Source organism: Mirounga angustirostris, unplaced genomic scaffold (genome assembly GCF_029215605.1).
Source record: "Mirounga angustirostris isolate CCGP_5_RB_7025 unplaced genomic scaffold, mMirAng1.0.hap1 SCAF_7, whole genome shotgun sequence".
NCBI classification, from domain to species: domain Eukaryota; kingdom Metazoa; phylum Chordata; class Mammalia; order Carnivora; family Phocidae; genus Mirounga; species Mirounga angustirostris.
The window spans coordinates 153,347,614-153,356,854 of NW_026991715.1; positions in this window are offsets into that span (position 1 = coordinate 153,347,614).

The window sequence follows — 9,241 nt, forward strand, 5'->3', positions numbered from 1 at the left end:
CCCGCGGGTCCCCCGCAGCTGCTGGAGGACGCAGAGCGGGAGGCAGCTGGACTGGGGGTCAGAGACCTGGGTCAGGATGCGGTGACTAGAAGCCAGAGTGGATCTTGGAAAGATAAGTAGGTGAAGGTGGAGAAGGGGGCTGCTCTGAGCAGAATGTCTTCTCAGTACATTAAGTGGCACCTTTCCCAAGAATGGAAGGGAAGGACACGCGAATAAACCAGGCTACAGGCAGGGGCGGGGCGGGGTCCTCTGCCCACCTGCCACTCAGGCTGCTGGAGGGGGAGAGGGGTGGGAGAGGGACTGTGGAGGGGGTGGGCCTGAGCATCTGGAGCTCAACCCCCAAATGCCCCAGCAGGTTGTCAGGAGCTGCCCCCAAGTCAGGGGGTGTGGATGCCTTTGACTGAAAGGCTGAAGTGGAGGAGGGGAAGGAAATGAAGCAGGAGCTCCTGGGGACCCTCCTGCAAGACAGAGGGTCAGAGAGCACCCCTGGGGGACACATGGGGTCAGCCCGGCAGAATTCAGGAAGTTTGGAGGAAGAAGACAGGAAGGGTTACTCCCGCCCCCGCCACCCTTTTGCCGGGCTGGATCTAAGGTTGGTGCTTGGGAGAAGGTTCTAGAGCATGAGAACCAGTGAGGGCACTGGGGGGGGGAGGTCGAAGTTGGAGATGAGCCTGCGCAGGCTGTCAGGCCCTGAGGCAAGCTGGCCAGGGTCCAGCTGGGGACAGGCCAAGGGCACTGAAGCACTGAGCAGGCCAGGCTGACAGCGCAGTCCTGGACTCGGGGCGGGACCTGGGGCTGGGGGTCAGATTGGACACTGGGAGCAGAGCCTAGGCTCAGAGAGTGACCGGCCTCGGGTGTGGTCTTGGGTGATGGCCAAGGTTCAGAGGGCAAGGTCACTGGCTCGGGGGGCCGGCGGGGTGGGCAACGCCTGAGTCAGCTCTCGAACATGGGTGGAGCTAAGAAAGTTGTCCTGTAGGGCAGAGAGCCTGGCCAGAGTCTTCAGAGGAGGGACCCGACTCAAGGGTTGGAGGTCAGAGGTCAGAGGAAGGAAGAGGGGGAGCGTGGGCCATGGTTTGGGAAAGGCAGGGTCAGTGAGGGCTGGGGGAGTGGGGCAGACACGCTCCATCCTAAAGTCCACGGGGTGGGAGAGAAACAGCAGCTGGGGACACAGCTTCCCCACATTGTCAGCGCGCTCCCCGAGCAGGCACGCGCTCCAGCTCTCTGTAGGGCCCGGAGCCCCGTCCGTGTCTCCAGGTACAACCATGAGGCTCCGCACTGGCCGCGAGCAGGTGAGAGGAGCCAGGGTCCCACCCTGCCCCCCACCGTCCAGGAACAGGCGAGGCCTCTCCCCTCCCCACTGCCGGGCCCTGCGGCTGCATCTGCAGTCAGCCCTCAAAGCCCGTCCCTGTGTCCTTGCTGGTTCCCCTTGGCCACAGGGCAAGGCCTGACCCCACTGTGGACCCTTAGTCACTTCAGCCCAAAACCAGCCCAAACCATAAAGCAACGGAACAGCTTTATTCGGGCCTTAGGCATTGCCATTCAGGAAACACCGATTGGCTTGCCAAGGAAAGAGCGCCCAGGGGGAGGAGGAAGCATGCATAAAGGCGAGAGCCACAGGCTTCCAGAAGTCGTCTTGAAAAAACGGGGTTGGCATGGGCAGAAATCATTCCAGTTGGTGTCCACGGCCCAGGTCCCCGTGCTGGGCTCCGGCTGGGAGCTCGGTGACACACTCGGACCGGGGGCGGGTTGTGACGCCTGGTGCGGTCCGAAAGCTCCCATCCAGGTGTCGGCTGTGTGCCGGCCCCTGGCTGCTCCCGGACGTGGCGTTCCCATCAGCGCAGCACAGAGCCCAGGCCCGGGCCTCCATGCCCGGCCCAGGAGAGCTGCACGCCTGCCGCAGACATCCCCGTGTTGTGATGCTGGAGCCAACGTGGGAGATCCAGAGCATGCAGTGACCACCTGCCTGTGAGGGGCACGAGCCCCCCCACAGGCGGCAGGTGGCTGCTTCGGCATCCGGGCTCCCCCGTGGGAAAGTGGAACCGGGGACCATGGTGATGGAGGGCACAGCTTCAATACACCCCCACCAAGGAGGTGTTCACAGGTTTATTACCTACAGGTCCCAGCAACTTGGGGGGACGTGATGAGCCAGGGAAGGGGGCCCCGAGGAGGGGGAAGGGCCCCAGGACGGGGAGAGTCCCAAGGAAGGGAGGAGGGTCCTGAGGAGGGGGTCCCGAGGAGGGGGAAGGGGGTCCCAGTGAGGGGGAAGGAGTCCTGAGGAGGGGGTCCAAAAGGAACCAAGGTGCCAAACATGCTAATGAGGCCTTCTGGGACTTCCCACTCCAGCCCAGAGTGTGACCCCCACAGACCCCGGGGATGCAGACCCCAGGGGAGGCAGACCCCGAGGGAGGTGCAGGGCTGAGGCCCGCCTGAATTCCTGACTGCTGAATCAGGAGGAATAACAGCTGGATGCTGTTTTCTTCGAGCTTTGGGTGGTTTGTTTGGCAGAGAGTGATAAGTGAAGGGAAGGTCTGGAGGTGGTCCCAGGAGAACAATTGGAACCAAAAGCACTGGGCGGGTGGGCAGCCGCCTGTGACCTCATCGCCCAGGCAGGTCAGGGAGGCTGGAGCGTCCTGGCCACCCTGGAGTCCCCGAGTAGCAGCAGCGGTTGGGAGGGAATACGCAAACGGGGGTCCAAGCCTGCGCCCCACGAGCGACAGTCTCAACCCAAGTGATGCTGCTGTCTTTCCAAGTGGCAGAGAAAGTTGGGGCATTGCTGGAAGGAGGGGGCCCTGGCCCTGTGGATGGAGTCATGAGTCTGCGGATGCCCAGCCCCAGCTACCTCGGGGTGGGGGGGGTTGGGGTCCAGTGTCAGCTGACAGCATCGGCCTCGATGGCTGCATGTGGGAGAAAGGGCTTGCAGAGGTCCTCGGAGATCTGCCTCGGGTCCTGGGCCGTGTCCCCAGTGAGAGGCAGTCACAGAGCTCTGGGGACATGGAGGGGCTGCGGTGTCCATGGCGGGGTGGAGAGGGCTCGCCGGGGAGACCCCATGAGGGCAGAAATCCCCCATCGCACCCCAGCCACACCCAGAACAAGATGTGTGTGACCCAGGTGACCAGATCCCAGGAATGGCGGGTCCTCTGCCTGGTGGAGATCCCCGGGAGGGAGGGGGGCTTGCTTCCGCTCTCCCATCAGGAACCCCGTCTGCCCTGGGGTCACAAAAGAGATTCTTAAACTCTCACCTGAAGAAGGGAAGCAGGCCCGGAGGGAGGTCCTTGCCCAAACCTGTGGCTTTGCAGGGAGCGGGAGAAGCACCCTGGACCCTGGGCCCCCAGCACCCATGCCGCACCCCTGTGGAAAGGCATGTGGGATGACTGGAGCCTCAGCAGCCATCCTGGGCAATAAGGACAAAGCTGCTGATGGTGGAGCAGTGAGCCGGCGGGACACGAGGGGCCTGTGTCCCTGACACCGGAGTCCTGCGCCAGCCCTGGGCCCCTCCTGTGGGCTTCTCCAACGTGAGAGAAATACGCTCTGGGCAAGCCGAAGGCACTGGGTGGGGGGTGGGGTAGGGGTGTTGTGCCAGCTTCTGCTCCCAGCTGAACCAGGTCACTATCATCCAGGGAGCTTTGCTGAGGGCAGTGTCCCCATAAACCAGCAGAGGGCACAAACACCCAAAGAAAACGAGGTTACACACACACCCACCCCTGCAGGTGTGCCCACGTGCACACGCACACTAATATGGCCCCCACGATTCCCCCAAGATGCAGGTTCAGAGATGGGCTGATGAAGGCCTTTTGGATCCACCCCCACCGAGAAGTCCCGGGGCCGTGGGGATATGGTGGGGATGGGGTTGGGGGATGGAGAAGAGCACTTGCATCCAGGGTCAGCGGGGCTGGTCTGCACTCACACGCCGCACCTCCGGCGCGAGCCCATAATCGAGGACGAGATCACAGGTCAGGGGTCACCTCCGGTTGTGGGTCACTTGTCATGTGTGGGGCTGTTGGAGGGACACCTGCCACGTCAGGGGGACACCGCTGACCCGGCAGCTCCATGTCCTCTGAGGAAACAGGGACTTGGACGAAATGAGGCTGGTCTCCTCTGGGTTTTATGTGTTTGTTTCTAAAGTTAGTACTTCCTCTAGTTGCAGTGTTTCTGAAGATCGCAGTGAAACCACACTCAGCCTCCGTCTGTCTCTCTACGTCTCTCTCTGTCTCTCCACACCTCTGTCTCGGCCTCTCTCACACCCGGCTCCCGGGAAGGGCCTGGGGGTGCTGCAGGGGACGGGGCAGTGTCCCCACAGAGGGAAGGCTCAGGCATAGGACCCTGGGGAGACAGTGAGGCGGGAAGGCAGGTGCCCCAGGGGCCTGAGGCAGGAGAGTGGGCTCTGGGAGCTCCTGGCAGGGGGTGAAGGTCCTGCACACCCAGCGCTGCATCACTTGGGTTGGCGTGTGTCAGCCTGGGGTCAGTGGGGCCGAGGCCCCTCACGGGCAGGGTGAGGACTGAGCTGCCCACAGTTCTGCTCACACAGACAGACCCATGTCCCCAAGCCTGGACGCCACACGCTAACTGCTCTTTGCTCACTTCTGATGGCTCTCTTTCGTGGCTGTGCCTCCTGCCCGGGCAGGGGAGGCCGGTGGAGGGCAGGCTCGGGTTCCACAGCTACCCGGGTGCCCCCGAGATGTGGCCGCAGCTGTGCCAGGCGTCAGGGTGGGGCCTGGCTGGTCCTGGATGTGCGCTGCCACATGGGGTCCCCCAGCAGGTGTCTGCGGCCCATGGGCTCCGTCTTGCCACCCTCTGGCCCCTTCCCACCCCCAGCGCTCTCTGCCACCGGCCTGGCACCGGGGATGCTGGTGGGGAGCCCCTCACCCTGGATTGTCTCAGATGGGCCCGCTTTCTGAACGGAGGTGCCTTTCTTTAGCCACGTGGGGGCTCAGAGGGCAGCCTCAGCCCTTCGCTCCCTGTGCTGGGGCCGCGGCGGGCGCTGGAGGCAGGACGGGCTGGGGGCCACGGGAAGGGACGCGTCACAGGCTCCCTGAAATGGGACAGGGAGAGGGGCTTCGAGCAGTGCTGTGGGGACAGCAGGTGGGGGCTGACGGCGTGGGGGTGCTGCCAGAGGGAGCCTGTGTTCACCGCCTCGTCCGGAAGTCACAGAGACGGGTCTGCCCGGGCGGGACCCAGCACGCAGACTCAAAAGGGCCTGGTTCAGGTTCTTCCCCAGAACCCGGGCGGTCCACGGCGTCCAGGGTTTGACCCCGCTTCCAGTCCTGGAAGAGGGCTTGGCCCCTGCACTGGTTCTGCGTCTTCGCGAGACACCCACGCCCTCCAGGGCCACGTGGTCGCGGTGGACTGGAAGCCCAGAGGGAGGCCGGTGTGGGAGGCCCGCAGACGCACGCGGAGCCTCCACCCCGGGGGATAATTCGGACAAATCTGGGAGCTCGTGGGCGACGGGTAATAAGGGTCCGTCTGGTCCCGGAAGCTGAGCTTGCGAGAGGGGAAAATGTCGGAGGGGGGTCGGAAGCAGTGGAAGGGGCGTCCCTGCGTCTGAGGAGGCAAGAGCGATGCGCAGGCTGCGCCGCCGCAGCTCGGTTTGTAAAGCTGGTTCCAGCTGGGTGCGCGGGGGCGCGGGGCGCGGGGCGCGGGGGCGCGGGGCGCGGTGCGCGGGGGCGCGAGCAGTCTCACAGAAGCCTCGCGGGCGCCAAAGCGCAGCCCAGCTGTCACCCCCAGGGCAAAGCGGCGGAGCGCCTACGGGGGTCCCATCGGTCTGCGTGTCATGCTGGGTTCGGCCTGACAAGGGTGACCTGTCTGGCGGGGCCGCCGTCCGCGTGCGGCTCCCAGAGCCCCCGGGGTTTGGAGGAGAGTGCGGGCTGCACAGAAGGGCGAACTGGCAATGGGGAGGCGTCGCAGCTCTAAGCGGAGGTGCGGGGGCACCGGAGTTGGGGGGTAAACACAGGCCATCGGCGCGCAGATGGCACGTGCTGAGGGCAGAGAAGGGGTGAGGCGGGGGAAGTGAGGGCCCCACATCCAATGACTGTGTCCTTATAAGACGAGGGACAGCACAGAGACGCGGGGGCCTGAAGGGGCAGGACGGGGCCTCCCCCGGAGCCTGTGCGGGGAGCCTGGCCCTGCTGCTCTGTGAGGTCGGACTTCCGGCTCCAGGCAGAGGACGAGCATCCCTGCTCAAGACCCCCGGGGTGGCCCCCAGACTCGGACACACAAGCAAGGAGATGGGATGTTCTCTGGGAGGGGAGCCTGTCAGTCGGGGGCTGCAGGGAAGGTTCTGGAGGGCAACCGGTGCAAGTAGGGAGGGGTACACACCGTACCTTGTCCTTCAGCTGTCCAAAGCCCCCGGAGACAGAGGAGGGGTGGTCAGTGGACAGGGAGGCCTGCAACGGAGCGCACGCCCAGTGCCCTTCTTGGGAAGCTGGTCAGCCAGGGCAGCCGCTGAGGGCGGGCGGGAAGGGTGGGGATGGTGGGACAGGGTCCAGGCACAAGTCACTCTGGGGTAGCCGGCCCTCACCCTTTCCCCTCCTGCTTCAAACACGTGGCATTAGCCACCGTTCGAGGGCCAGAGGGTGGACTCCGAGGCATGGTCACCAGCTGGACGCCACCTTCTTCGCACATGTGGCACTTGGCCATCAGGGACATTCCTGTGACCTCTACGTCTACCTTCCGGGTGTTCTCCTGTGCCTGTTGGCTCTTCTCGGGGACCAGCCAGGCTCGCTGCAAGTGCCCCAGGGTGGGGGTCGTCCTGGCCTCCCCAGACCCTGTGTGGGCCATGCGGGGTGCAGTGTCCACAGCCGGTCATGCCCAAAGGCTCCGGGCTTCCCATGCATGTCTGACCCCTCTGTCTGCCTTCTGCCCCCAGGTATCACAGCCCCTTCTGGGGGATCCTTGCATTCCAGAACATTCCACCTTAAGGAAGGTGAACAGAGTTCCAGAGAGCATGCAAGGCCTCCCGTGAAGTCTGAGAGCTTGAAGGGTACCAGCTCCCTTGGGACGGGTGGATGGGAGGGCACTGACGGGCTGGCGGGACACAGCGCATGCCATGGACGCAGGTGCATCGGTAACAAATGTGCAGATGGTGAGGCCAGGGGACCAACCCAGCCCCGGGTCAGCCAGCAGCAGGGCCCCCTCGCCCCCAGGGCTGGTGGGACGAGGTTTAGGCCAACTGGTACCCCTCAGCCTGGAAACCAGGGGACCAGGGCTGAGGCCTTGGATGGGGGACATTGAGCAAAGCCTAGGAGGAATGCAGGCTGGAAGCAGGGCCATCCAGGGGAAAGCCTGGTGCGGGGGGGTTTGGATGAGGGCAAAGTCAGAGACCAGGAGCACGTGGGGGTTGGGGGAGGGTCTGAGGAGGGCAAAGAGCACATGTGCCCAGCCCGAGCCCCCAGTGGGTAACCCTGCTGGTCTGGGGCCAGGCACCAGCGGGGTCCTGGGACGGGCACGAAGGGACCCCAGCAGCGATGATGGGCTGACTGTCCCTGCTGCAAGGACCCCCACAAAGCCCCAGGAGGCCGGGACCCCTCAAGTGCAGCTACTCTCGAGAGCGCCCTGGGCCAGAGCGTGCTGGGTGTCTGCCCCGCCTACCCCGCGGGTGAATCGGTCCTCCCCACACCCTTGCAGGGCGGGCTGGGCACAGGAGGGGCGCTGAGCCCCCGTCTCTCCACACCCCCCCCCCACCCCGCTCTTCCCGCGCGTTTCCTGGTGCCGGTCTTGTCTCCATGGCCTCTTGCGTGTGGAGGAGGCCCACCCAAAGACGTCATTGTACCGTAATCACCTCTTTAAAGACCCATCTCCAACCACAGCACATGAATCTGGGAGAACACAGTTCAGCAGTAACAACTCTGACTGATTCCATTCCCCTGTAATGCCGCGGGGGGTGCCCAAACACACGGAGCCTGGTGCCTCCCCCCAGGGTGAGGGCAGCGGCCACACCCCTGCACCCGCTGCTCCCGAGACCCGCTCAGCAGCTGAAGGGATGCCCAGGGCTCCGGATCCCGCCCACTGGCAAGACCCTTTGCTTGGGGCTGGAATGTCTTGAGCACTCGGGTCCTTGGATCCTGCTGGTTTCTACCACGTGGAGACTCCGCAGCACCCGGAGCATGACCGTTCCCTCGGCTGTAGCGCCGGTGTGGGACCTCTTCGTTGGGCGCACTTGGGCCAGCGCACACGTTCCGGTCTCCTGGGTGTCCTTCCAAGGCCCCAGGGGCCCCCTCACGCCTCGGTCCCGAGCCCTCCATCTCCTCCTGGGGACGTGAGTTCTCATGAGTGACCGGAAGCTGCCAGTCAAACCTGCGCCCGTCCTGGGATGGGGACCCCTGCCCCACTGACCGAGGGAACCACGCCAGCCACAGGTCTGTGCTGTTGGGCTGGCCGCAGCGTGGGGTCCGGCGTGGTGGGCTCCTGCTCCACGGGGTGGCCAAGCCTGGGCCGAGGCAGGTGGATGTGCAGGTAGTCCTCCTGGCCAGGCTGCCCCACCCATCCCTCGAGGGTCTGGCTGCACGGACGGCCTCTCTGTCACCTGCAGGTACCACTGAGCCCCACAGGACGTGCCCAGCTGCGTGGCTTGCCATGCAGCCAAGCTCGTGGGACCCACCGTCCAGGCGTCTCTCCCTCACTGGAGCCTTCTCTCAGCCCGGTCTCCAGTGAGAAATGGAAGCCTTCGCCTTCACTGTGCACTTAATGTGTGTTTGTGTCAGTACATCCTGCAGGGCTCCTCTGCCCAAGGGTCTTCTCAAGAGCTACCTGCCTGGGCCCCCGAGTTTGCAGAGAGCCCTGGTGCCCAGGCAGGGGGCTTGGTCCACGCCGAGTGTGAGCGTCTGCCAGGGGCCAGGGGCGGCCAGGGACTGGGGATGGTGGGGTGGCGTTTAGATCCCTCTCTATTCCCAAATGGACTCGAGGTGACAGACAGATGTGCACGGGATGGAATTTAACAATCAGGGGAGAAGGGGAGATGAAGCTAAATGTTCTGAACACAAGTGCAATCCTGGCTCTGTTTTTCCGGCTCAAAAGGTGAACTACTTCTTTCAAGTTGAAAACTCCGCAAACGAGAAGCCACGTTCGCAAAATACCACCTATCGGCTCGCCACGTCCCATGAGCTCCATCTACGGTGAGTTAAGGCACGAGGGCCGGGCAGGGCCTCTCACCCCGGGCGCTGCGCAGCTTGGCGGTGGCTTTGACGCATCCCGGGGCTACCGTGCCGCTTGCTCCCGGGACATCAGGAGATGGGGCCGAGTCGGGGCC